This window comes from Aythya marila (genome assembly GCF_965140915.1).
Source record: "Aythya marila genome assembly, chromosome: W".
NCBI lineage: Eukaryota > Metazoa > Chordata > Aves > Anseriformes > Anatidae > Aythya > Aythya marila.
In genome coordinates, this window is record NC_139081.1 from 14,381,922 (window position 1) to 14,408,915 (window position 26,994).

The 26,994-nt window shown below is 41.6% G+C and overlaps 1 pseudogene across 1 annotated transcript in view; it reads left to right on the forward strand.

The window, feature by feature from the left end:
* LOC309889514 (mitogen-activated protein kinase kinase kinase 1-like) overlaps positions 1 to 26,994 on the forward strand; it is a 36,544-nt pseudogene that overhangs the window by 7,992 nt on the left and 1,558 nt on the right. The window contains exons 2-19 of the transcript in view: positions 512 to 718; positions 1,855 to 2,055; positions 3,085 to 3,201; positions 3,725 to 3,843; positions 4,357 to 4,475; positions 5,119 to 5,200; positions 5,331 to 5,508; positions 9,404 to 9,694; positions 10,152 to 10,278; positions 10,839 to 10,949; positions 11,208 to 11,397; positions 11,725 to 13,003; positions 14,119 to 14,271; positions 14,629 to 14,712; positions 16,598 to 16,676; positions 19,865 to 19,996; positions 21,010 to 21,152; positions 21,612 to 21,743. The product of the transcript in view is annotated as a mitogen-activated protein kinase kinase kinase 1-like (transcript). The remainder of the gene's footprint in view (positions 1 to 511; positions 719 to 1,854; positions 2,056 to 3,084; positions 3,202 to 3,724; positions 3,844 to 4,356; positions 4,476 to 5,118; positions 5,201 to 5,330; positions 5,509 to 9,403; positions 9,695 to 10,151; positions 10,279 to 10,838; positions 10,950 to 11,207; positions 11,398 to 11,724; positions 13,004 to 14,118; positions 14,272 to 14,628; positions 14,713 to 16,597; positions 16,677 to 19,864; positions 19,997 to 21,009; positions 21,153 to 21,611; positions 21,744 to 26,994) is intronic.

Genomic DNA, 26,994 nt, shown 5'->3' on the forward strand with positions numbered 1-26,994 from the left:
ATTTTTCTGTATTGCTTCCAGGTTTAAAGTAATTTTATTTTGTAACAAGTGGTCATACTGTGCTGTAGAAATAATAAACCTAATATTTCTCGTCTGATACATACAGTATATAATAAATGGATTCAAGGTTATAACTCTTATATAGGCAGACAATGACTGTAGGAAAAAAAATCATTTTAATCCTACTGTCCAAATGGGGGAACTGCTGTCCTTTGGGATACCATGAATGACAGATAAGCACTTTAAGAATAAATCAGTTGCTTCTACAACTAATGGAAGTGGCACAAACGGACGGGAAAAACGTTCTTGTTTTTATATGTTTTGCATATAGACTAACAAGAAAACACCTATGAGATGTTAATATTGGAAACTAGCAAATTTGCAAACTTTGTATGTCTGAATTATGGCTTAATTATATAATGCTAGAAAAACAAGTTTTGATGGGTTTGCGTTGCTTTAAAGTGAAATGATTAATTTGTAATTCTAACACTCATGGTTTAATTCCTGCAAGGTGGTGAAACCTATCCCTGTGAAAGGAGATGCATATGAAAAGAACAAGATATCTCAAGAACCTCAAGCTGAAGGACAAAGCACTGCTTGTTCACCTATGCAGAAAGGAAGGCATAGTCCTTCTCCTGGTAGCTCCTCTTCATCGTCCTCTAGGACTGTTAAATCTGAATCACCAGGTGTTAGAAGAAAAAGGGTATCTGCAGTACATGTAAGTTGCAAGCTGTGATGTAATTACTAATTTGGCTATATTCTGCAATCTTTTGCTTAAAAGAGAGGCAATTAGTATGTAATCCTCGCTGGGTAGGGCAAGATGCTGATGTAAAAAAGGGGTGTTATGACACAGTATCACTTGAGAGTGTTACATTTCTCTTATGTATGGAACTTTATTCTCTGCTCTTAGGTGTGTCTCTTCTTTTTAATTCAGTCATGCTTTCGGTTTTTTGTTTGTTTGTTTTGTTTTGTTTTGTAGGAAATAAATGAGGCCATATGTTCTCTTAGTTAGATTTGCACAAAGAGATGTCAGTAGTTTTTCTCTGTAGTTTTGCATGTCAGTTCTCCAGGCAAGTATATTCCCTCGAGGAAAAGATTGTTGATTAGAGTAAGATTCCTGTAGAAAAGAGTTACTGGTATGCTATTTGTGATCCTCTGTTTCAGGACTGTTCTTTGCATACAGATTGGTGACGTTTTAGGTATTTGCATTGTTAGATGATAAAATCTATACCATTGCATTTGAGAAGATCAGGAATGGAGTGGAATATTTTGAGCATTAATTACTGACTTCATTAGAGAAGATCAGGAATATAGTGTTTTGAGCAATAGTATATAACAGATTACAAACATACTCATCCACAGTTAATCTTCTGTTGACTTGTATACAATTTCACAATGCAATTAGAGTAAGAATAAAGTCTAATTGCTTTTATTGTCCCATTGCTCTAACAAAGGATTCCAAAATCAGTAAAATATGTACTGTTATTCCACTGAACTAGGAATTAATATCACACAATATAGCACTGTAGAACAAATCCTTTCCTCTTAATAAGAGAAATTAAAATGTTAAAAGGCTATTAATGAAGACTTGAAAACTGAAGCAACTTAAAAGTCTCCTTTTGTGTCATAATACCAGACAAAATTTCAGTTATAAAAATTTCAATTAAAAATTCTTGTTTTTCTTCTGCCCTCTAGTTCTGGTCATAAAAGAAAATTAATCATTTTAAATTCATGTAGTCTAATCAAGTTGTAGTTTCTTCAGGTCTGAGGGACTCTTATTCTATGACATTCTGAACAAAATGCATAGCTAAACTTTCTATTTCCTTCCTGGAAACAATGGAACCACTTTTGTAGCATCAGAATGGACGAATAACACTGCCTCAAAGAGCCCCATCTCCAGATGGCTTCTCTCCATACAACCCTGAAGAAACAAATCGTCGTGTCAATAAAGTTATGCAAGCTAGGCTGTACCTGCTGCAGTAGATAGGACCCTACTCTTTCTTAATTGGAGGAGACAGCCCTGATAATAAATACAGAGTGTTTATTGGGCCTCAGATAAAGAACATTGTTGTGTTGTCTGTATCTTTTATTAATTTATAATAAATTATAATTTTATTAATTTATAATTAATCTTGGAAAACCGTTGTCCTGGTTTCAGCATGTTATCAACACTCTTCTCATCCTAATCCAAAACACAGCACCCTACCAGCTACTAGGAGGAAAATTAACTATCCTAGCTGAAACCAGGACAACTGTACAAAACCAAATTAGATTGTCAGTCAGCAACCCATGCTAATGGTTCTGTAAAGCAATGTTTAAAAGATGTAATACGTGCTCATATAGCATAGTAATCAGCTTGTATTTTTATCAAATATGTAGCAAGTACTATTTTTGTCCGAAGTTTCTCTTAAGAAAAAGATTCTAGTTAAAGAAATCTTTACTAACGTTCCATATATTTCTTATTCCTACAAGTAGCTCCTAATTATATGTCTTATTAAGCATTTTTTGGCTAAAATTTGGCCACTTACTTTCCTGGTTTCTCACCCTGAAATGCTTTATTTCTTTAACTATGGGGTAGCTATAAATGACAAGCAATGTCATAATTCCTTTAATGGAGTGATAATATCATTAATACCCATAATAAGGTCCTTTTCAGAGACTTTCATAGTACTACTGTGATGCTGTATTGGGGAACATGTAGGTTTTTGTGTAAGCAGAAACATGTCATTTAAGTTTGCCGTCATGTTACAGATATATATTATGATTATATGCATAAATTCCTTTTAGTATGGAGAGTAACAATAGCTTTCAGTTGATTTTTTGAAAAAGAAAGGAGAAAACTGATGCTATAATTGTCAGTTTTTTTTCAGACATATTCCTAAATAATATTTTGGGAATTCCCTTTTCTGAAAGGCCATGTAAGAAGATATTTATGCCCATATTTGAAATACTATTTTGCATTAAATACTCTTTTTTGAAAAGTAGGAGGGCCTAGTATACACTTCCATGATGCACCTAAATGTGGAAAAATGATCCATGTAATTATCAAGTCAGTAGAGCCCTAGCTTATACTTTTCTTTGCAGACTTGTAGCTGTGGCTGTGGAACATTTTATATTCATCTGCTATTTGTTATGCTGCGTGTATTCCAGCTTGAACCCTCAGACCCAATGCTATGGAGAAAGACACTGAAGAACTTTGAGGTAATCAATCTCATAAAGATCTAATGGCAGATCTAAAATATACTCCAGGTAGAATTCTTTAGGGTACTGTCTTAAAAATGCTCAAAACTGCTGCATTTCAAAGCAACAAGAATGTGGTTTTAATCGTTTTTAATTCAGTTTCAAGAGCTATGTAAGTAGAAAAAAAATCTGCAAATAAAAGATGTAACTAAAAGAATTAGTAGAGAGCTGCAGTTTAGTGAATGATTCAAATTTAATGTCGCCATGAGTTGAAAGATAAGCAGAACAGGGGTCCTCAGAAGTATTTGTATATACTTAAAGCTGTAAGCTATTTTTAATAAATAAATAGCTTTTTGCTGTAAGCTGTGTTTCTTGTGATCTGTTGATTAGTAAGACTTCTGAAATTCCTGTTACTTCTGCTGCTAATACATTATTGTGAAGGTCAATAGATCTTTAAGCAGTAGTTAAGCTTTAATAACGTTGCCTTTAAATATAAGCAATTCATAGCATAAATACAACTGTTGCTATATTTTTCTGATGGTAGGTTGAGAGTTTGTTCCAGAAATATCACAGTAGGCGTAGCTCGAGGATCAAAGCTCCATCTTGTAACACCATCCAGAAGTTGCACCTGCTCCTGCGTGGGCTCCTCTCCATGGGCTACAGGTCTGGCCCGGAGCCTTCTCAGGCAGAGGCTCTCCATGGGCCGCAGCATCCTTCAGGTCAGAACTACCTGCTCCTCCATATGCTGCAGTGTGGAAATCTGCACCACCGTGGTACACCATGGGCTGCAGGGGGACAGCCTGCTCCACCATGGGCATCTCCACAGGCTGCAGGAGAACTTCAGCTCCTGCGCCTGGAGCACCTCCTCCCCCTCCTTCTTCAGTAACCTTGGTGTCTGCAGGGTTATTTCTCACTCCTCTCTCCCAGCTGCTGATTCACAGCAGTTTTTCCCTTTCTTAAATTTGCTCTCACAGAGGCACAACCAGCATTTCTCATTGGCTTGGCTCTGGCCAGAGATGGGTTCCTTTTGGAGCCAGCTGAAACTGGCCCTTATCTGACATGGGGCAGCATCTAGACTCTTCTCACAGAGGCCACCACTACAACCCCCTGCTACCAAACCCTTGCCATGTAAACCCAATAAACAATCACGATTTTTTTTTTTTTTATTATTTTTAGTAGTATAAAGGATGAAGAACAGATGTGCTCCATTTGTTTGTTAGGCATGCTGGATGAAGAGAGCCTGCCTGTGTGTGAAGATGGCTGCAGGAACAAATTACACCACTGCATGTCAATATGTATGTTATCATCTTTGTCTCATTAAATTCTGGTGACTCTAAATATCAAAAAGTATTATAACTTTGTGTGTTGTTTTTTTTTTGTTGTTTATTCACAAATCAAGCTTGTAATTTAGTGCTTTTAGAAAGAAGTTAACTGAAGGGCTAGAGGTTTGAACCTCTTTTACCTGAATGAGATTATGTCCAATCTCAGAGCAAGGTTAGGAGCAGACTTTATTCCTCTGCAACTCGACATTAGAGTTCATGAGAGTCATCCACGATCAGCTTGGATTATATAGTAAATTATGGAATATTCTTACATACTACATTAAATAAAGTATATAAATAGCTAGTTTGCTTTAGCAAATAAAATTCAGTCTCATGTATATTAGTACTTTTTTAAAAACATTGCTTATGTTTGACGTATAAAAAGACCCATATTTCAGTTCATAACTTTTAATATTAATTATAGTGCTAGACTGAAGCATTTCTGCATACAGAAATGTTTAAATGCACATATTTATCAGGCTGCTGCAGTGGCTCAGTTCAGAAACGTTTATCCTGAAACTGACATTCTTCAGTAAAATTTAGGTATACTAATGCCATCTTCTGGTTATATACACTATAAAACTGGAATACATATTATCCTGTTGCTGTGTTCCAGGGGCAGAAGAATGTAGAAGAAACAGAGAGCCACTTATATGTCCTCTTTGTAGATCTAAATGGAGATCTCATGATTTCTATAGGTAAGCAGTCAGTCTGAGTATAACAAACTATCTGTTTCTGGATCTCTAGAAGTATTCTTAAATACAGTGAAGTATTTACTTTGGTCAGTGTTTCGTTTGTTAATCCATGTTATTTGTTGTTAATCTGTAGTCATGAATTGCCAACCCCTGTGGTTTCTTCTGTTCTCCATGTGGTTCAGCAACAAACTCAACAGCAATCTACAGTTGGATCACAGAGGAGAACCCAAGATAGCAATTTTAACCTTACTCACTATGGGGTCCAGCAGATCCCTTCTGCCTATAAAGGTTTCGCTGAGCCATGGATTCAGGTAATTTTACTTTGCAAAAGAAGCTTCAAATGTAAAAAATGATTTTGAACCATTACGCTAGATTTGCTATACTTGGTGAATATTACATTTACACAGCACTAATGCAAAACTACTTTAATTTCCTTCAGAAGAAACTATGATCATTGTGCCTACTGGCCAGTAATGAAATATGCTTATGCAGTATTTGCTCCTGCTATTTTTAATAACTGAAGGAGCTTTCTTCTGAAAGAGCTTGGAATGAGGAAAGTTATGTTGGGAATTGGCATACAGGACGTGGACATGTGCCCGTGGAACAATTGTTCAATTTGAGCTTGCTTTAAGCAACCAGGGGTAGGCCTTAGAAAATCTCAGGGCCTGCTGTAGCTGAGCAAACCAAGCTGCCAGAGTAACTGTGAGAAGCTCCCACGGCTATGACTCCCACATCGCCCAATTAAGGAACTCAGAAAATACTGTTACCAGCAGCTGGCTTCAAGGACAAGGTTTACGTGACTGCTAATCACAAGGGGTTCTTTTCTTGCAGGTGGGGTTGTTTTCTTGTAACTGTTTGTCTGAGTGCTTTTGACCAATGATCTTGTGTGAGACACTGTCCGCCCCTGTTAAGTTCACTATAAAAGTTAGGCTATTCGGGCAATAAAATGGAGCTTGCTGATCACTCATATTGAGTGCGCTTGTCTTCCTTCCGTCGACAACAAATGTCCTCGCAACAAATGGCGCCCGAACAGGCTGAGACCTGAACGGGATCTGGACACCGCTGGCGGTGAACCTGGGCCACGGTTGGACGGAATACGGGTACCGGTCCTGCAATGCAGCCCAGGAGATGAAAGGGACGTGGATCGCGGCTTGGTCTGACAGGTGACAGGGACGAAAACTTGGAACCCCTGCACCCGTGTCGCCGCGGTCTGCAAGGTGAAAGGGACGAAAACTTGGAACCCCTGCACCCGTGTCTCGGAAGGTGAAACGGAGTCCCCGCACCTGGGAGCGCCTATAGAGGGTCCCGCCGGTCATGCGCCGCCGAGGTCTCGCAAAGGCTGCATCGGTGCTAATATAAATAAAGGTATGGAGAGACAAGCGGCGCATGATTTGCTCAAATGCTTTTTAGAAAAGCGGAGCAGGCAGCTTATAGACTGCAAAAAGGATTTAGCGCAGGGTTGTTTTATCAATCCTGATACAGTTTTTGAACAAACAGAGTGGCGTAAATTTGGGGACAAATTGTTTGATGAAGTTATTAATGAAAATAAGGCTGCTAAAAAATTATTGAAGCCTTGGAGAGCAGTCACTAACGCTTTAGCTATACATCAGGCTGAGCAGAGAGTCGCTGCTGCCGCTACAGAGCGACTGGGATTGCCGGGAGGTGCTGCTAGTGTTAACCCTCAACAGGGAGGGAAGGAGGGAGCTGGGGATTGCCCACTGCCGCCTTCAGTGAGAACGATAACGCTGCCTCAGGGGGCTACGGGGCAATGGGAGCCTCCCCCCCCCCTCAGTCACCGCCACGGGCAGCGTTGCGCTCCGAGCTCCGCGGAATCGAACGGCAGCCGACCCTCACTGTGTGGCGAGTCGGCACAGAGCAGAGGGACGGACATCAGGACCCTGCAGACTGTCTGACGTAACCATGGAAGCAGCGGCGGCTGTGCTGCTTCTCTCTGGCATTCTTTTTATAAGAGGTTTATCTTGCAATGCAAAAAAGACTATTCGTCCCCAGATCGGTGTTATAACTACGTTTCTGGATAAGATTCCGTGGGGTTGCCACATTCTACGGATTACTAATGACGACTTAGCTCTATTACAGGGCAGGAGTGCAGAGTCGCAGATTACACTGCCAAATGACCACCGGCAGGCTCCTTCACAAACAGCTTCTAAGGTTGCAGCCGGCACTGCCTGCGGCCGTATAGCAGACGTTACACTCTCTTTTCTAACTAGTAATCGTGTGTCTCATCCATTTGTGGTGAATGGTCAGTGGCAAAAAGAAAAGGGGGAGAGTAAGGGGCGACAAAGACAGAAACGGTACCAGGAGGATGCCGCTGACACTAACAGCACGGGTAATAGGAGTAGTATAAATGACACAGGTGATGGCAAGGGTGGAATGATAGGGCAGCATTGTCGAGTTCTGGAATGGATTTTCCTACAGATTCATCCAAAAACGAATGTTCCGTTTTCTCCCACGGGCCAAGTGATGGTTGAACGATCACATCGGGTTTTAAAGGAACAATTAGTGAGATTAAAAGAGATCAAGAACATCAATGAGCGATTGCCCAAGGCATCGGTTGTTGTGAATCACTTATGTTTGATTAGGGACCGAGAAGACCGTCCTGCGAGTATTCATTCTCAAACAATAAAAAACACTGCTAGGCAGGGTTTAGGGACTTATGGCACGGAGACAAGGGGTAACAACTATAGCGTTTGGAACAATCGTACAGCTATGGCCTTACCTCCTGATGGTTTCCTGATTTGCAGGGATAGGGCCTGGCAAGGTATCCCTGCAAATGCTATCGGACGTCCACGTTACTTACGTAAACTTACTATATTTGCTCCTAGCTTGTCGCAGTTGCGTGAGGTCACCAGACATAAATGGGTATTGCTCGCACTGGATTGCAATGATAATGTTGAGTTGCTTGGTGTTGCAGCTAGAGCAGCATTGGCAATTTTTGTGCCAGGAGTGGCATCTGCGGCCGCACTTAACAACTTAGAAAAATTGGTATGCTGGGCCAAGAAACAAGCCCATGCCACGACAGAGATACTTGAGGAGATGTTACCAGATCAAAATAGTCTGCGACATGCGCTCTTACAGGATCAAGCTGCTATTGACTTCTTGCTTTTGGCTCAAGGGCATGGGTGTGAGGACTTTGAGGGAATGTGCTGTTTGAACCTTTTTGATCATAGTGAATCAATTCATAAATCCATTACTTTCCTGAAAGAGCTCATGAGAAAGATTCAATATGAAATCAATCCTTTCAACCAATGGCTGTTGAGGGATTTTTGAAACAGCAAAGATCCCATGGCTTGCTGCAGCTGAGCAAACCAAGCTACCAGGGCAACTATGAGAAGTTCCCATGACAGTGTTCCCACATCGCCCAATTGAGGAATTCAGAAAAATATTGTTGCCAGCAGCTGGCTTCAAGGACAAGGTCTACGTGACTGCTAATCACAAGGGGGTTGTTTTCTTGCAGGTGGGGTTGTTTTCTTGCAGCTGTTTGTCTGAGTGCTTTTGACCAATAATCTTGTGTGAGATACTATCCGTCCCCGTTAAGTTCGCTATAAAACCTAGGCTATTCGGGTAATAAAATGGAGCATGATCTGACCGTACTAGTGTCTGTCGTGCTTTCGGCCGTTCTTCCTGCAACATATGGCCTCTTATTGAAGGTCCATGTAATAAAATATAGTATTCCTAATTTTGGTCTTAACTGTGCAAGTGTCACATAAATACAAAATTGGCACTTACTTAAGTTGCATTGCAAATAGCCTAAATACTCTCTAGCCTAGAGGTGGGTTCAACTGAGCAGGGATTATACACTTAAAAGAATGGGAGAATGTATGTTGCCTATATTTTTGCTGTAATTTTTGTCTAGCATAGCTGGACCTCTATTTCAGGGTTGTTTACATCAGCATCTAAAAACAAACTCCATACTAAGTAATTAAACCATGGTAAATGAAACTACCCATACTGTCATTCCCCCACATGTCCTAGCAGAGTTTTTGGAGAACTGATGATTCATCATTTATGATGGTTGATTTCTATCATAGAATTTTTTAAGACTGTATACCCTCTGACATATTTTTGCTGTCAGACTACTTAAAATGATTTTTCACGAGAAACATTTCTTTGCTCTTTTTTGATTGCTCTTCTTAAGTTGTGACATTATTCAATTTGACTCATGTAAGGTTGCTTTTTCCTTGGCAGGTATTTGGAATGGAGTTAGTTGGCTGCTTGTTTTCTCAAAACTGGAATATACGAGAGATGGCACTTAGACGTCTTTCCCATGATGTTAGTGGTGCTCTATTACTGGCTAATGGTGAAAGCACTGGAAATTCTGGAAGTAGCAATGGAAACAACACAAGTGTTGGAGCTCTGGGAGCAGCTAGTGGGTCATCTCAGAACACTACCTCAGAAGATGTCGTGGTTAAATCCTGCTGCAGTGTGCTGTCCATGGTCTGTTCTGACCCTGTCTACAAAGTGTATGTTGCTGCTTTAGTAAGTAGCTGTTTACTCATTGTATTCTAGTAATTTCAAAGCTGCTTCATTTTTGAAGGGGAAGGAAAAGGGCATGTATGAAGTCAAGAATGCTAATTATTGTTGTTGAGCATCACTGCTGACAACTATTAACTATCATCTGAAAGTGGGATGAACAAAATTCTCAGCAAGGGTGAATTGGCATGACTCCACTGGCCAAATATAAGGAAATGCTTGCTACAGTGTTTAGCATTAACAGTAATTGTATGACCAGGTCACTTGCTATTCACAAAGAGTACATGACTAACCTAAGAGTGAATGCATATTAAGCTATTTATCCTTTTAACATTTCAGTCATATTTTAATGTAATTTATATGAATCTATTCACAACTTAAAAAAAAAGAGCAAACAACAACAAAAAACTATTTGTGTAGCTAATTTAATGTCATATATATTGTTTTTTCTCCTTTCTCTTAGAAAACCTTAAGAGCCATGCTGGTGTATACACCTTGTCATACTTTCGCAGAGAGAACTAAACTATGGCAACTTCTCAAACCAGTTGTAGAGACAATATTAGTTAAATGTGCAGATGGCAACAGGTATGGTGTCTCAAATTCATTTTGGATTGTTACTGAAATGTCTTGCAGCTTCATTTGTTGCTATTTTGTGTGAAACCAGAAGACTATTTATAGGTGGTGGTGAAATAAAGTGTGTGGATAATAAGTATAAATTTATCATTGTATGTTTTTGTTAAAATCTAGTTGCTACAGCCAACTTCAGTCTTGAAAGATGTAGGTTTTGAACACATCTGATTATATTTTTCCAGCATTTACAGATCTTAAATGATGCTTTGCTTTCACAAGGACTTTGTGCCTTAAAATGAAGGAAGATATGTTGGGTGCAGTCATCAACCATCCCCTCCCTCTCAGTTAGTTGGACTGTTTTGGTCTAATTCTCATGAATCTCCTTTAAAACTTTTTCGCAAGTACCAATAATCAAATTTTATATATTTAATATATTTGCACGTATTTCTTACTTCAACAAAAGCTGCTGTAGATCTGTTTCATTAAGTGTTAACATAATGCTGTTACTTTTTATTTCATAGTATAATGTTAGGAGATGGCTATTCTGAGTGAATGCCTTTGGCAGGTCTGGCTTGAGCAGGCTTTGTCTTGTCCCAATCTACCCTGTCTGCTCTGTCAGTCTCAGCACTACTGAAGATGTGTAAAGGCCAAGCGGGAGAGCTGGCAGTTGGGAGAACAATACTTAAATCTGGTAATAATAGCTCTTCATACATAAATGAATTATAATTACAAGCAAATATACTCAAGTGTTTTAAATTAAGTACTGGATTTATCCAAAATCAGCATGGCAAAGAGAACGGTGTTGTTCTTTGGAGGTTCGGGTGGGGTTGGTTTGGGCACACATGTATTTCTGTGTGACACAGTTCTGATCTTTATGGAATTTAGACTGTGAACATATCAAATCCTTATTTTTATCAACTTTTTTTTTTTTTTTTTTTTTTTTTTTTAGAGTCCATTGGTATTGGTGGTGTTGATTATGTCTTAAACTGTATTCTTGGAACCCAAACTGATTCTAGCAACTGGCAAGCACTACTGGGGCGACTTTGTCTTATAGACAGACTTCTGTTGGAATTTCCTGGTGAATTTTATCCCCAAATTGTCTGTGGAGATGATTTACAGGCTGATACTGTAATAAACAGGTACTTGCTTACACTATTTGACTATTTGTAGTTGAACATTGTTGGTGATCTCTTCCAAAAATAGTGGTTTTAATATCTGTAAACAAGTAGTGCATATTTACATGCAAAAGTGCACATACTTTAGAGTAAATGGTTACCATTTTTAAACTTCTGACCTGTCAAACAATTCTGAAGCACCGGTGCAGCAGTAAGTCTTTGCTCTGCTACTGCAGAACTGACAGCTAAATGCATTGTCCTGAAATGGCTTTCTTAGCACTAGTTAACTAGAGCATTGTATAAAACGCTACTTTTTTTTTTTTTTACTTTTTTTTTTTTTTTTAATTTCAGGTATAAGAAACTTCTCTCCCTCTTAAATTTTGCCTTGCAGTCAATTGACAATTCCCACTCAAGGACTGGTAAACTATCATGGAGAGTATTTTTGAGTGCAGCAAGAATTGTCGCAAGAGTACCTCATGTTTTTGTAAAGCTGTTAGAAATGTTGAGTGTGACAAGCTCAACTCATTATGCAAGGGTGCGTTGACGTCTGATGGCAATTGCAGATGAAATGGAAATTGCAGAAGCCATCCAGCTAGGCATGGGAGAAATGCAGTCTAGGGAATGCCAACATAAAGTCTTTTTGCAGCTACCTGTACCAGATAACTCTCCAGAAGCTGCAGAAAGTAATACTCCTAACAATACTGTCCAGTTATCAGGGAAAAGTTGGAAAGGTTTAAGTGATTAAAAACTGAGTGCCACTCCAGAGGACGTTTTAAAGACATTGGCTGGTCTTGCTGTGGGACTTCCCATTTCATCAACTGAGCAACCAAAGACAACTGTTCAAACAAAAGGAAAACTCCACAGTCAGTGTTTGAACTCTTCTCCCTCATCCAGTCATTCCCAATCACTATTCCCAATGCTTCTCTCTCCTTCAAATCCATCTGTCCCAGCTGTCACTGTAACAGAAGTCTCTAAACTCAGATCTCAGGGATTCATTCCCACCAAAATCCCCTCACCTTCTTCTCAAACACAGCGGAAACTTTCTTTCCAGTTTCGGAGAAGGTGTTCTGAAAATAAAGAACCAGAGGAACTTTCTCCAGTTTTTATCCAAGCCAGGCCACTGCCATCCAGTCACATACACAGGCCAAAGCCATCACGACCCACTCCAAGCAATATGAACAAGCAGGGAGAAACCTCAAAAAACAGTATGACACTTATGACACTTCACCTGGATGATATCTCAAAGTTCGATGGCAGTAGTAGTAATAGCAGTGTAGTTATACCAATTGAAGGGATGGTGTTCACACCAGTAGATGAGAAATGTTGGTTGGATGTTAATGCAGAGCTCAACTCCAGTATTGAACACCTACTTGAGGCCTCCATGCCAACAAGTGATGGCACAGTTACATTCAAGTCTGAAGTTGCAGTTCTCTCTCCTGAGCAGGAAGAAAATTATGACACTTATAAAGATGATGTAAATCATAATAAAAAATGCAAGGAAGAGATGGAAGCTGAAGAGGAGGAAGCTTTAGCTATTGCTCTAGCAATGTCAGTGTCTCAAGATGCACTGCCAATAATTCCCCAACTACAGGTTGAAAATGGTGAAGAAATCATAATTATTCAGCAGGATGTAAGTATACATATGGGAATTTAACATGTCTCTGTTGTGGTTTAACCCATCAGGCAGCTAAGCACCACACAGCCATTTACTCACTCCCCACCCCCCACAGCTTGTTTTTTTTTTTTGTTTTTTTTTCTGTCCTATTAAGCTGTCTTTATCTCAAGCCACAAGTTTTACTTGTGGCTTGAGATAAAGACAGCTTAATAGGACAGAAAAGGAAGGGAAAATAATAATAATGATAATAATTATATATATATATATATAAAACAAGTGATGTACAATGCAATTGCTCACCACCTGCTGACTGATGCCCAGCCCCTCCCCGAGCAGAGCAGTGCACACACACACATACACCAGTTTTTTATTGTTCAGAATGATGTCCAATGGGGTATGGAATATCCCTTTGGCCAGTCTGGGTCAGCTGTCCTGGTTGTGTCGCCTCCCAGCTTCTTGTGCACCCCTACCCTCCTCTCTGGCAGGGCAGCATGAGAAGCTGAATATGTTTGTTTGCAAGTATACAAAATCACAAGAAATAAGAATAGAGAGAGAAAGGAGTATTTTATAAAAGTTCACAAAATATTTGAGTATATTGACTTGAGGGAGTAAGACAGGTGCTGGAAGCTTATGAGGCTACATGCCTAGGAAAGGCAGCAGAATTGATAGTGTTGCTGGGAAGAAGAAAGAAATCTCATGTTGGTTTTTGTGATCATTTGCATGAGGTAACAACACGTGAAGCACAAAATGCCAGGAGTAAATTAAGTAGAAAACATGATTTTGGTTGTGTTTAGTGCAGATGATAAAAAAACAAAAAAAAAATAAATAGACATGAGATTAGGAATAGAAAAAAAGTTTAGCTTCTATTTGTGTCTTTACATCTTGTCTTTCATCTTCAGTTAATAACACAGAGGATGTGCTCTTTTCTTACATACGGTAGGAATGTGTGGATTATAGAAGATGTGGATTATATGGTGTTCTAGTCTCAACTGAAACATATAACATGCAATGTAAATAACTGTAAGGGAGAGGAGAGGAATATAAACTTGGATATATCATAGCCTTCCAGAATGTCTACATTTTAGATGCATGCTAGTAAACATGTAATTGATTTGGAATTTAATTTGCAGATACCAGAAACCCTGCCTGGACATAACAAAGCAAAACACCATTACAGAGAAGATTCAGAATGGCTTAAAGGTCAGCAAATTAGTCTTGGAGCTTTCTCTTCCTGTTACCAAGCACAGGATGTAGGAACAGGGACATTAATGGCTGTAAAACAGGTAAATATTTCACATTCTTGAATGTATTCTGCTTGCTCTTCAATATTTTTTTGAATATTAAATATAAAAACCTTTTGCTCTCACAAACTGTTCCCTACTTCCTCTGCTCCCCACTCCAGAGATTCTGTTGGTATTTCCCCAGAAGATTGCTCTTACTTTTTCTATGACTGTCTCATATGGAGATGCATTTTCAGCTGAACGGACTTGAGGTTAGAAGAACAACTGCAGTTTTTGGATGGTGAACAGAGATGGAAAACCATCCATTGTCATTACTGTACTGAATGGGTTGTGGGAGGGGGTGTGGAAACACAATTGATAATTATATAAAGTAAACCTGAATATCATATTTCAAAAAAGGTGACGTATGTCAGGAACACATCATCTGAGCAAGAAAAGGTAGCCAAAGCACTGAGGGAGGAGATATGGATGATGAGTCATCTGAACCACAGAATCACAGAATCTCAGAATTTCTAGGTTGGAAGAGACCTCAAGATCATCGAGTCCAACCTCTGACCTAACACTAACCAGTCCTCGACTAAACCATATCACTAAGTTCAACATCTAAACATCTTTTGAAGACTTCCAGGGATGGTGACTCCACCACTTCCCTGGGCAGCCTGTTCCAATGCCTCACAACCCTTTCAGTAAAGAAGTTCTTCCTAACATCTAACCTAAAACTCCCCTGGTGCAACTTTAGCCCATTCCCCCTCGTCCTGTCACCAGGCATGTGGGAGAACAGACCAACCCCCACCTCGCTACAGCCTCCCTTGAGGTACCTATAGAGAGCGATAAGGTCGCCCCTGAGCCTCCTCTTCTCCAGGCTGAACAAGCCCAGCTCCCTCAGCCGCTCCTCGTAGGACTTGTTCTCCAGGCCCCTCACCAGCTTCGTCGCCCTTCTCTGGGCTCGCTCGAGCACCTCGATGTCCTTCTTGTAGCGAGGGGCCCAAAACTGAACACAGTCCTCGAGGTGTGGCCTCACCAGAGCTGAGTACAGGGGGACGATCACCTCCCTAGCCCTGCTGGTCACACTGTTCCTGATACAAGCCAGGATGCCGTTGGCCTTCTTGGCCACCTGAGCACACTGCTGGCTCATATTCAGCCGACTATCCACCAATACTTCCAGGTCCTTCTCTGCCTGGCAGCTCTCCAACCATTCCTCTCCCAGCCTGTAGCTCTGCTTGGGGTTATTGCGCCCCAGGTGCAGGACCTGGCACTTGGCCTTGTTGAACTTCATGCAGTTGACCTCAGCCCATCGGTGCAGCCTATCCAGATCCTCCTGCAGAGCTTTCCTACCCTCAAGCAGATCGACACACGCACCTAACTTGGTGTCATCTGCAAACTTACTGAGGGTGCACTCGATGCCCTCATCCAGATCATCGATGAAGATATTAAAGAGGACCGGCCCCAGCAGCGAGCCCTGGGGAATGCCACTAGTGACTGGCCTCCAACTGGACTTGGCTCCATTCACCACGACTCTTTGGGCCCTGCTATCCAGCCAGTTTCTAACCCAACGAAGCGTGCGCCAGTCCAAGCCAAGAGCAGCCAGTTTCTTGAGGAGAATGCTGTGGGAGATGGTGTCAAAAGCCTTGCTGAAGTCAAGGTAGACCACATCCACAGCCTTTCCCTCGTCCACCCAGCGCGTCACTCTGTCATAGAAGGAGATCAGGTTCGTCAAGCAGGACCTGCCTTTCATAAACCCATGCTGACTGGGCCTGATCGCCTGCTTGCCCTGCAAGTGCTGCATGATGACTCTCAAGAGAATCTGCTCCATGAGCTTCCCTGGTACTGAGGTCAAACTGACAGGCCTATAGTTCCCCGGGTCTGCCCTCCGGCCCTTCTTGTAGATGGGCGTCACGTTTGGTAGCCGCCAGTCAACTGGGACCTCCCCCAATCGCCAGGACTGCTGATAAATGATGGACAGTGGCTTGGCCAGCTCCTCTGCCAGTTCTCTCAGTACCCTTGGGTGGATCCCATTCGGCCCCATCGACTTGTGCACATCCAAGTGCCGTAGCAGGTCACCAACCAGTTCTTCGTGGATAGTGAGGGCCACATCCTGCTCCCCATCCCCTTCCACCAGCTCAGGGTACTGGGTATCCAGAGAACAACCGGTATTGCCGCTAAAGACTGAGGCAAAGAAGGCATTGAGCACCTCCGCCTTTTCCTCATCTCTTGTAACTAAGTTTCCCCCCGCATCCAGTAAAGGATGGAGATTCTCCTTAGTCCTCCTTTTTGTGTTGATGTATTTATAGAAACGTTTTTTGTTATCTTTAACGGCAGTAGCCAGATTGAGCTCCAGATGAGCTTTGGCCTTCCTAATTTTGTCCCTAACCATCCTAATATTATTCGCATATTGGGTGCTACATGTGAGAAGAGCAACTATAACCTCTTTATTGAATGGATGGCTGGTAAACAACTACATGCCAAATAAAATTAAAGTATCGGTTGTCTTGGAACTATGTAGTTTCATACTGCAAAATATTCCATGCATTGCTTCAGTTCGGAAAGTTATGTTTTTATTGCTGATTTAAAGATTTGTGCTAATTAAAGCATAAAGATTTACTTACAAAACAGTTTAAGTGGTCATAGCAATATTCTTACTGGCATCTTTCATTTGATTTGGAATTATCCATGCATAATTTGTCATACAGTTAATGTAGTTTAAAGCCCTGAACAAAAAATCAATTACATTTTCCTCAATTTCTGCATCCAAAAGAGGAATTAAACTTTGAGATACAGACTCTTCAGCTTTCTATATTTCCAACTGTTGCATTTTCTGTGTAGCTGTGTAATTTTAAATGATTATTAAAAATTACTTTCCTAGAAAGTTTGCGATGCCGGTCACTTGTTTTTGTCCCAAGCATTTTCTTTAAAATTGTGTGAGGGGACATGCAAAAGCACTTGAGAACTTAAAGTAAATTTCTAATAATAGGTAGTAAACAGGTGGGGTGGTTTTACCGTGCTGGGCAGCTAAACTCTACCACAACTTCTGTCTCACTCCCCCCCCCCTCAATAGAAGAGGGGAAGAAGAAAGTATGATGGAAAGAAAAAAACAACTCACAGGTTAAGATAAGAATAATTTAATTAAAAGAAAAAAAAAAAGAAAAAAAAAAAAAAAGAAAAGGCCATGCTGAAGAAAAGGGGAAAGAAAAAAAATCATTCTATATTTCCCATCAACGAGCGTTGTTAGGCCATGTCCTGGGAAGCAGGGCCTCAATACGCATAGGGGATGATTGGAAGGACAGATATCTTCACAATGAGAGCCCCACCCTCCTTCCCCTTTCCCACCTTTTATTGCTGAATGTGACATCATATGGTATGGAATATCCCTTTGGTTGGTTTAGGTCAGCTGCCCTGGTGATGTCCCCTCCCCACTGGCTTTGGGGGGTTTGGAGAGAGTCTTGATGTTGTGCCAGCACTGCTCAGCAATAGCAAAAACATTGGTGTGATATCAGGGCTGTTCCAGCTACAAGTGCAGAGCACAACACTATATGGGTCGTTGCAGGGAAAGTTAACTCCATTCCAGCCACACCCAGTACAACAGGATGCTTCAGGAAAACCATGTTAAAATACTATCTGTTTAACTATCTGTTAAGTGGTACTTTAGTAGTAATTATTTTTCATTATTGTATATGGCAGTGCCAAGTAAGTTTATATCTTTTATTTTTTTAAGAAGGAGCTTTATTTTCTGAATGGGACTATATGTCATTGCATTCTGGTTAACAAGACTAGATTTGGTGTTTTCATAGAATCACAGAATGGCTTGGGTTGAAAGGGACCTTAAAGATCATCTAATTCCAACCCCCCTGCCATGAGCAAGGACACTTTCCTCTAGACCAGGTTGCTCAAAGCCCCATCCAGCCTGGCCTTAAACATTTCCAGGGATGGGGAATCCAAAACTTCTCTGGGCAACCTGTTCCAGTGCCTTACCACCCTCAGAGTAAAGAATTTCTTCCTAATATCTAATCTAAGTCTACCCTCTTTTAGCTTAAAGCCATTACTCCTTGTCCAATACTACACTTCCTGACAGACTCCCTCTCCAGCTTTCCTGTAGGCCCCCTTTAGGTACTGGAAGGCTGCAATGAGATCTCCCTGGAGCCTTCTCTTCTCCAGGCTGAACAACCCCAACTCTCTCAGCCTGTCTTTGTAGGAGAGATATTCCAGCCCTCTGATCACCTCTGTGGCCCTCCTCTGGACTCGTTCCATGTTCTTCTTGTGCTAGGGGCCCCAGATCCAAACACAGTACTCCAGGTGGGGTCTCATGAGAGCAGAGTAGAGAGGGGAGAATCACCTCCCTCAACCGTCTCGCTATGCTTCTTTTGATGCAGCCCAGGATATGGTTGACTTTCTGGGCTGCAAGCGCACAATGCCTGCTCATGTTGATCTTCTTATCAACCAAGACCCCCAGGTCCTTCTCATCAGGGCTGCTCTCAATCCATTCTCCTCCAAGCCTGTATTTGTGCTTGGGATTGCCTCAACCCAGCTGTAGGACCTTGAAGGTCTTGTTGAACTTCTAATGAGGTTTGCATGGGCCCAACTCTCAAGCCTGTCCAGGACCCTCTGGATGGCATTTCTTCCCTCCAGCATGTCAACCGCACCACACAGCTTGGTGTCATCGGCAAACTTGCTGAGGGTGCACTCAACCTCACTGTCCATGAGAGAGATGATCTCCACTAGAGAGATCATCTAGTTCCAACCCCCCCCCCACCCTGCCACCCACTAGATCAGGTTGCCCAGGGCCCCATCTAACCTGTCCTTGAACACCTCCAGGGATGGGGCATCCACAGCTTCTCAGGGTAATCTGTTCCAATGTGTTACCTTCCTCAGTGAAGAATTTCCTCCTAACATCTAATCCAAATCTACCCTCTTTTAGTTTAAAACTGTTTCCCCTTATCCTATCATTATCTGCCCCTGTAAAATGTCACTCCCCAAATCACACTCTCCAAATTTCCATCAAAGGATGTTTTATACATCCTTATTTCCTTATGAAAGAAGGCATTGCACCTTAACTTATGTTCTTCGGCAGAAATCACTTAGCAATACCAGAGTGCTAACAAGCAAAGCCCAAATACGTGTTATTACAATCAATAGTGCAGAAAATATTTTCTTGAAACTAAGGGTGTTTTTTGTATTTTCTTTGTGTGTGTATTTTTTTAACTTATCTCATTTTTTCTTAATTTTTAAAGTTTATGTTTTATGAAATAATATTGCTTAGATAATGAAATGTCTTTGCATCATTCAAGTGCAGGTTATATTACAGTACTTTGAGAAGCACAGTGGAAATTCAAATCCTTGAGGTTCTATATGCCACTATTTAGTATACTAAAGTATTCATACTTTTTTTTTTTTTTTTTAAGGAAGGATGAAATTATTAGGAAGAATAAAGACCTATGCCATTATAATGTGTACAGTTCCAGGCAGAAAGTAATTAAGTAATCAACTATATTACTTTTTACCTAGAGAATTTTTAACATATTTTTAAGAGGAGAAATCTAGGTATAAATTAGGAATACCGATACCAAGCTCCAAATTTAGGAGGCAGTGTCGCATTCTACTAATACAAATTGTGTTGATAAATTCCTTTGTTATCTTCTAGGGGGTTCAGTTGCTCATTTATCAAGTAATTATGGAGCCTTCAAAGAATCAGTTATTATTAATTACACAGAACAACTCTTATGTGGCCTTTCTTACCTACATGAGAATCAGATAATCCATAGACATGTTAAAGGTAAGAATTATTTAGAGTATCTTTTAAAAAGTAATATTTGGAAGGCAACATCTATTTTGGCTTGACACCTATTGCTTCTCTTGTATGCCATCTCAAGAGTAGTATTGCTATTGGGTTTATCTGATCATACTTAAGAACCTTTACTTTACAGAAATTAACCAGAACATTCATGGAGTGCTTGGGAACTGCTGTTGCCAGCACATGGAGTGCTGAGCCAATAGTTTAGAAAAATTGGTTTTCTGGATTTTTTCAAATAAAATATAAAGTTACCATATAGCTTTAAAGATTAGTTAGTTAAATTTATGTAAATATTTACTGCGAAGTGATAGTAAAATCTGTGAACGATCCAAAATAAAGAGGTCATCTGGTCTCTAATGTATAGGAATATTGTGATGGGTTTTCTTCCTTCATCCTAATTGAACATAAACACATTTGTGCTGTGTGACAAACAAAATTTGGACTTTACTGGGAAATCCCAGTCTTATTAAACTTCAGCCTTTAATGTCATTATAACTATCCACGAACTGGAGAGAGATCCAAATAAGTAGCAATGTAACAATGACAAACACTTGCCTTCTAATATTTTTTCTTTAAAATAGGAAAATTTTCAATTGCTATGTAATTATCTTCAAGACATCTCAAAGCTAAATAAGAACGAAATGTGTAAATTTCACAGGGAGGTGCAGTCACTGAAAATCTTCAGGGTTTGAGTGCACCAATTTCTTTCATTATTCTAGCTTCAGCCATTGTTCCAGAATCCAGTGTTTGCCCTACTTTGAAAATTTGATTGCTTCTCTAAATCTCTCAGATGTCCTCAAGTTGTGTGCAGTATCACTCAGGCATAACAGAAAAAGTGACATTATTAGACTTGTCCTTAATTTTTAGATTTTCTTGATACTGAGGGTGGGAAGCATCAACCTATTTATAGTTTTGAAACAGAGGGAGGAAGATTGTTCATCCATTTGCCTTTAATAGAAAACCAACTAACAGTATTTTTATTATGCTGTTGACAGGTGCCAATTTGCTAATTGACAGCACAGGTCATAGATTAAGAATTGCTGATTTTGGAGCTGCAGCCAGGTTGGCATCAAAAGGAACTGGTGCTGGCGAGTTTCAGGGACAGTTGTTGGGAACTATTGCATTTATGGAACCAGAGGTAAGAAAACAGTTCTAGAAGTTACTTCAAAAAGTTTGTTTGAACTCTGTAAGCTAATTCATGCAGTCAAATAACAGAAAACTGATGTAAATGCTTCTAACATATTTTAAGTGTACTTGTTCTAAAGAATAGAAATTATTTCAACATGGCAGTAATTAAATTTCTTTCTTGTTGTCAAAGTTGTTATAAGTAGTTCGTTGCAAAATATAGCATGAGTACTGTTACAAAAGCCTAAATAACCATTTGGTCAAAAGCTTGCAAGATTATTTGATTTGTCCCTTGATCAGGCACTTTGTTTCTACAGCTGTATAAGTCTAATGGCATTTGCATCACTGATCACTCTGTTAACCTGAAATGTTAATCAGAATGCACTTGATTGATTTTTTTTCAGTATCTAAATTACTTAGTTAGGAGACTTTGAAGTGGATAATCTGAGCTTTAATTTGTCTATCTGTTCAGGTTCTGAGAGGTCAGCAATATGGTAGGAGTTGTGATGTGTGGAGCGTTGGCTGTGTTGTTATAGAAATGGCTTGTGCTAAGCCTCCCTGGAATGCAGAGAAACATTCCAATCATCTTGCTCTGGTATTTAAGGTGAGGTATTTGTTGCTACAAATGACACTGACCAATTTCATATACAGAAGTGTGAATTTTAGAAAAGTATGCAAGTAGAAGGGGTTGCTGGGGTTGTTCCAATGGCCCTTCTTTATAATAGAGCTGTTAGTAAAAAGGTAATACTGATATCAATATACTAATCATACTGACTTTGAAAAAAAAAAAAAAAAAAGCTACCAGCAATAATATGCAGAAAAATCCCTGTTAGAAGACACATAATGTAACAGGCTAAAAAAAGTTAGGAAGTAGAGATCCAATCTTCTTCCTAGAGTCAAGAATTTGAAGTCTTTTTTACAATCCTGTAAAATATGGGAGCAAAAGAAAAGTGTTTCTAACATAAAACATTTATATGTGTATTCATATTTCATAGTGGGGAATGCTGTTTGGTGAAACGTGATTTTCCACGACCAGATTTCACTGAAAGATATTTACCATTATGCCATACTATATATGAGTATTGTCCCTCCCTTTTGTAGGTCATCAATTTCAGCATTCATTTTTCTCACTAAAATCAACTAAGTATATTTGTTTCTAAAAATCAAGTTGAACTGTAGGCATGAATGAAGAAAATACTGTCACAGGTGAAGAAAGTGATTAGCATCTTCGCTAGCGTGAGTGAATAAAGTGTTTCCACAAAACAGAACTAGCACAGCAATAAGCTCTTCAGAAGGGACAGGCAGCACAGAAGGGGTGGTGGTGTGGCTCTCTGTATTAGAGAATCTTTCGATGTTGTAGAACTTGAGGCTGGGAATGACAAGGCTGAGTCCCTGTGGGTTAGGATCGGCGGGAAGGCCAACAAGGCTAGCATCCTGGTCGGGGTCTGTTATAGACCGCCGAACCAGGATGAGGAGATGGATGAGGAGTTCTACAGGCAGCTGACAGAAATTGCGAAATCGTCGGCGCTTGTACTCGTGGGGGACTTCAACTTCCCTGACATATCCTGGAAACACAACACAGCCCAGAGAAAGCAATCTAGGAGGTTTCTGAAGAGCATGGAAGATAACTTCCTGATGCAGCTGGTTAGTGAGCCTACCAGGGGTGGTGTCCCGCTAGACCTTCTCTTCACAAACAGAGAAGGACTGGTGAGAGATGTGGTGGTCGGGAGCTGTCTTGGGCAGAGTGAGCACGAAATGGTGGAGTCCTCTATTCTTGGCGAGGCCAAGAAGGGGACCAGTAAAACTTCTACATTGGATTTCTGGAGGGCTGACTTTGAGCTGCTCAGGACACTGGTTGGCAGAGTCTCTTGGGAGGCGGTTCTGAAGGGCAGAGGAGTCCAGGAAGGCTGGGCACTCCTCAAGAAGGAAATCTTAATGGCGCAGGAGCGGTCTGTCCCCACGTGCCCAAAGACGAGCCGGCATGGAAGAAGACCAGCCTGGCTCAACAGAGAGTTGCAGCTTGAGCTTAGGAGAAAAAAGAGGGTTTATAATCTTTGGAAAAAAGGGCGGGCCACTGAGGAGGAATATAAGGATGTTGCGAGGCTGTGCAGGGACAAAATAAGAAAGGCCAAAGCTCATCTGGAGCTCAATCTGGCTACTGTCGTTAAAGACAACAAGAAATCTTTTTACAAATACATCAACGCAAAACGGAGGACTAAGGAGAATCTCCATCCTTTACTGGATGCAGAGGGAAACTTAGTTACAAGACATGAAAAAAAGGGTGAGGTGCTAATGCCTTCTTTGCCTCAGTCTTTAGCGGCAATACCGGTTGTTCTCTGGATACCCAGTACCCTGAGCTGGTGGAAGGGGATGGGGAGCAGGATGTGGCCCTCACTATCCACGAAGAACTGGTTGGTGACCTGGTACGGCACTTGGATGTGCACAAGTCGATGGGGCCGGATGGGATCCACCCAAGGGTACTGAGAGAACTGGCGGAGGAGCTGGCCAAGCTGCTTTCCATCATTTATCAGCAGTCCTGGCTACTGGGGGAGGTCCCAGTTGACTGGTGGCTACCAAACGTGATACCCATCTACAAGAAGGGCCGGAGGGCAGACCCGGGGAACTATAGGCCTGTCAGTTTGACCTCAGTACCAGGGAAGCTCATGGAGCAGATTCTCTTGAGTGTCATCATGCAGCACTTGCAGGGCAAGCAGGCGATCAGGCCCAGTCAGCATGGGTTTATGAAAGGCAGGTCCTGCTTGACGAACCTGATCTCCTTCTATGACAAAGTGACGTGCTGGGTGGATGAGGGAAAGGCTGTGGATGTGGTCTACCTTGACTTCAGCAAGGCTTTTGACACCATCTCCCACAGCATTCTCCTCAAGAAACTGGCTGCTCTTGGCTTGGACTGGCGTACACTTCATTGGGTTAGAAACTGGCTGGATAGCCGGGCCCAAAGAGTTGTGGTGAATGGAGTCAAATCCAGCTGGAGGCCAGTCACTAGTGGCATTCCCCAGGGCTCGCTGCTGGGGCCGGTCCTCTTTAATATCTTCATCGATGATCTGGATGAGGGCATTGAGTACACCATCAGTACGTTTGCAGATGACACCAAGTGAGTGTGTTGATCTTTTTGACGGTAGGAAGGCTCTGCAGGAGGATCTGGATAGGCTGCACCGATGGGCTGAGGTCAACTGCATGAAGTTCAACAAGGCCAAGTGCCGGGTCCTGCACCTGGGGCGCAACAACCCCAAGCAGAGCTACAGGCTGGGAGATGAGTGGGTGGAAAGCTGCCTGGCGGAGAAGGACCTGGAAGTATTGGTGGATAGTCGGCTGAATATGAGCCAGCAGTGTGCTCAGGTGGCCAAGAAGGCCAACAACATCCTGGCTTGTATAAGAAGCAGCGTTGCCAGCAGTTCTAGAGAACTGATTGTCCCCCTGTACTCAGCTCTGGTGAGGCCTCACCCCGAGTACCGTGTTCAGTTTTGGGCCCCTCGCTACAAGAAGGACATCGAGGTGCTCGAGCGAGCCCAGAGAAGGGCAACGAAGCTGGTGAGGGGTCTGGAAAACAAGCCTTAGGAGGAGCGGCTGAGGGAGATGGGCTTGTTCAGCCTGGAGAAGAGGAGGCTCAGGGGCGACTTTATCGCTCTCTACAGGTGCCTTAAAGGAGGCTGTAGCGAGGTGGGGGTTGGTCTGTTCTCCCACATGCCTGGTGACAGGACGAGGGGGAATGGGCTAAAGTTGCACCAGGGGAGTTTTAGGTTGGATGTTAGGAAGAACTTCTTTACTGAAAGGGTTGTTAGGCATTGGAACAAGCTGCCCAGGGAAGTGGTGGAGTCACCATCCCTGGAGGTCTTTAAAAGACATTTAGATGTAGAGCTTAGTGATATGGTTTAGTGGAGGACTGGTTAGTGTTAGGTCAGAGGTTGGACTCGATGATCTTGAGGTCTCTTCCAACCTAGAAATTCTGTGTGTGATTCTGTGTGATTCTGTGAGATATTCAAATAAGAGATCTAATTGTCTTAATGATTCAGTGGTCTGTGTGAATCTGGTGGTGTAATCCTAGTGTTCCATCTGAGAAAGACTGCCCTTCAGGGTGGTAGCAGAAATGCAGTAAAGACAATGCAAGAAAGCATACCCAGTTTAACATATATTGTAGCATCATTCTGTTAAATCTATCTATGTGCTTGCTTATGCTATTGTCATGGTTTTTACCCGACCGGCAGCTAAACACCACACAGCTGTTCGCTCACCCTCCCCCCTCCCTCTCTGGCACGGGGGAGAGAAATGGAAAGTGAAGCCCGTGAGTTGAGATAAAGACAGTTTAATAAGACAGGAAAATAATAATAATAATAATAATAATAATAATAATAATAGTGATAATAGTACTACTAATAATAATGTGTACAAACAAGTGATGCACAATGCAATTGCTCACCACCCGCTGACCGATGCCCAGCCTAACCCCGAGCAGTTCGGCCCCCCTCCCCCGGCTAGCCACCCCTATATATTGTTTAGCATGACGTCAGATGGTATGGAATACCCCTTTGGCTAGTTTGGGTCACCTGTCCTGGGTCTCTCCCCTCCCAGCTCTTGCTGCACCCCCAGCCTGCCCGTTGGCAGGACAGAGCAAGAAGCTGAGATGTCCTTGGATTAGTATAAGCACTGCTCTGCAACAATTAAAACATCGGGGTGTTATCAGCACTCTTCTCATCCTAAGCCAAAACATAGCATTCTACCAGCTACTAGGAAGAAAATTAATTCTGTTCTAACTGAAACCAGGACATCTATCCACCCCTTATTCCATACCATTAATGTCATGCTCAGGTTACACTCTTTTCCATACATTCTAATTAGTCACCATTTTCATCTAGGGTATATAGTAGTCATGGTAGCGATAACATACAGTATTATATAGTAATTAACATGGTACAATTAAATTCATGGGCTATTCTCACCCAGTATTAAATCCCCTTGAGGTACACACCAGACCTCCCCATTCTTTTGCATCACCCTCCAAGTGCATCCAGGTCCCTGAGCAAAAGCAATTCCACAAATAGGTTTGCCTTTTCCTGAGGCAGGAGTAGCCCAGACTGTTTTACCCAGCATATTTCTTACATGCACTACAGGAACTTTATCCCCATCTACAGTACGTAACAGGTTTGATTGGGCAGGTCCAGCTCGGTTGGCAGATCCCCTAGTATTGACTAACCAGTTAGCCTTTGCCAAATGCGTATTCCAATTTTTGAATGTACCAGCGCCCATTGCTTTCAATGTAGTCTTTAACCATCCGTTGTATCGTTCAACTTTCCCGGAGGCTGGTGCATGATAGGGGATGTGATACACCCACTCAATACCATGTTCTTTGGCCCAAGTGTCTATAAGGTTTTTTTGGAAATGAGTTCCACTGTCTGACTCTATTCTTTCTGGGGTGCCATGTCGCCATAGGACTTGCTTTTCAAGGCCCAGGATAGTGTTCCGGGTGGTGGCATGAGGCACAGGATATGTTTCCAGCCATCCGGTGGTTGCTTCCACCATTGTAAGTACGTGGCGCTTGCCATTGCGAGTTTGAGGGAGTGTGATGTAATCAATCTGCCAGGCCTCTCCGTATTTATATTTCAGCCATCGTCCTCCATACCAAAGAGGCTTTGACCGTTTGGCTTGCTTGATTGCAGCACATGTTCCACAGTCATGAATAACCTCTGCTATAGCGTCCATGGTCAGGTCCACCCCTCGATCACGAGCCCATCTGTATGTTGCATCTCTACCTTGATAGCCTGAGGTGTCATGGGCCCATCGGGCTATAAATAATTCACCTTTATGCTGTGCCAATCCAGGTCCACCTGAGCCACTTCAAT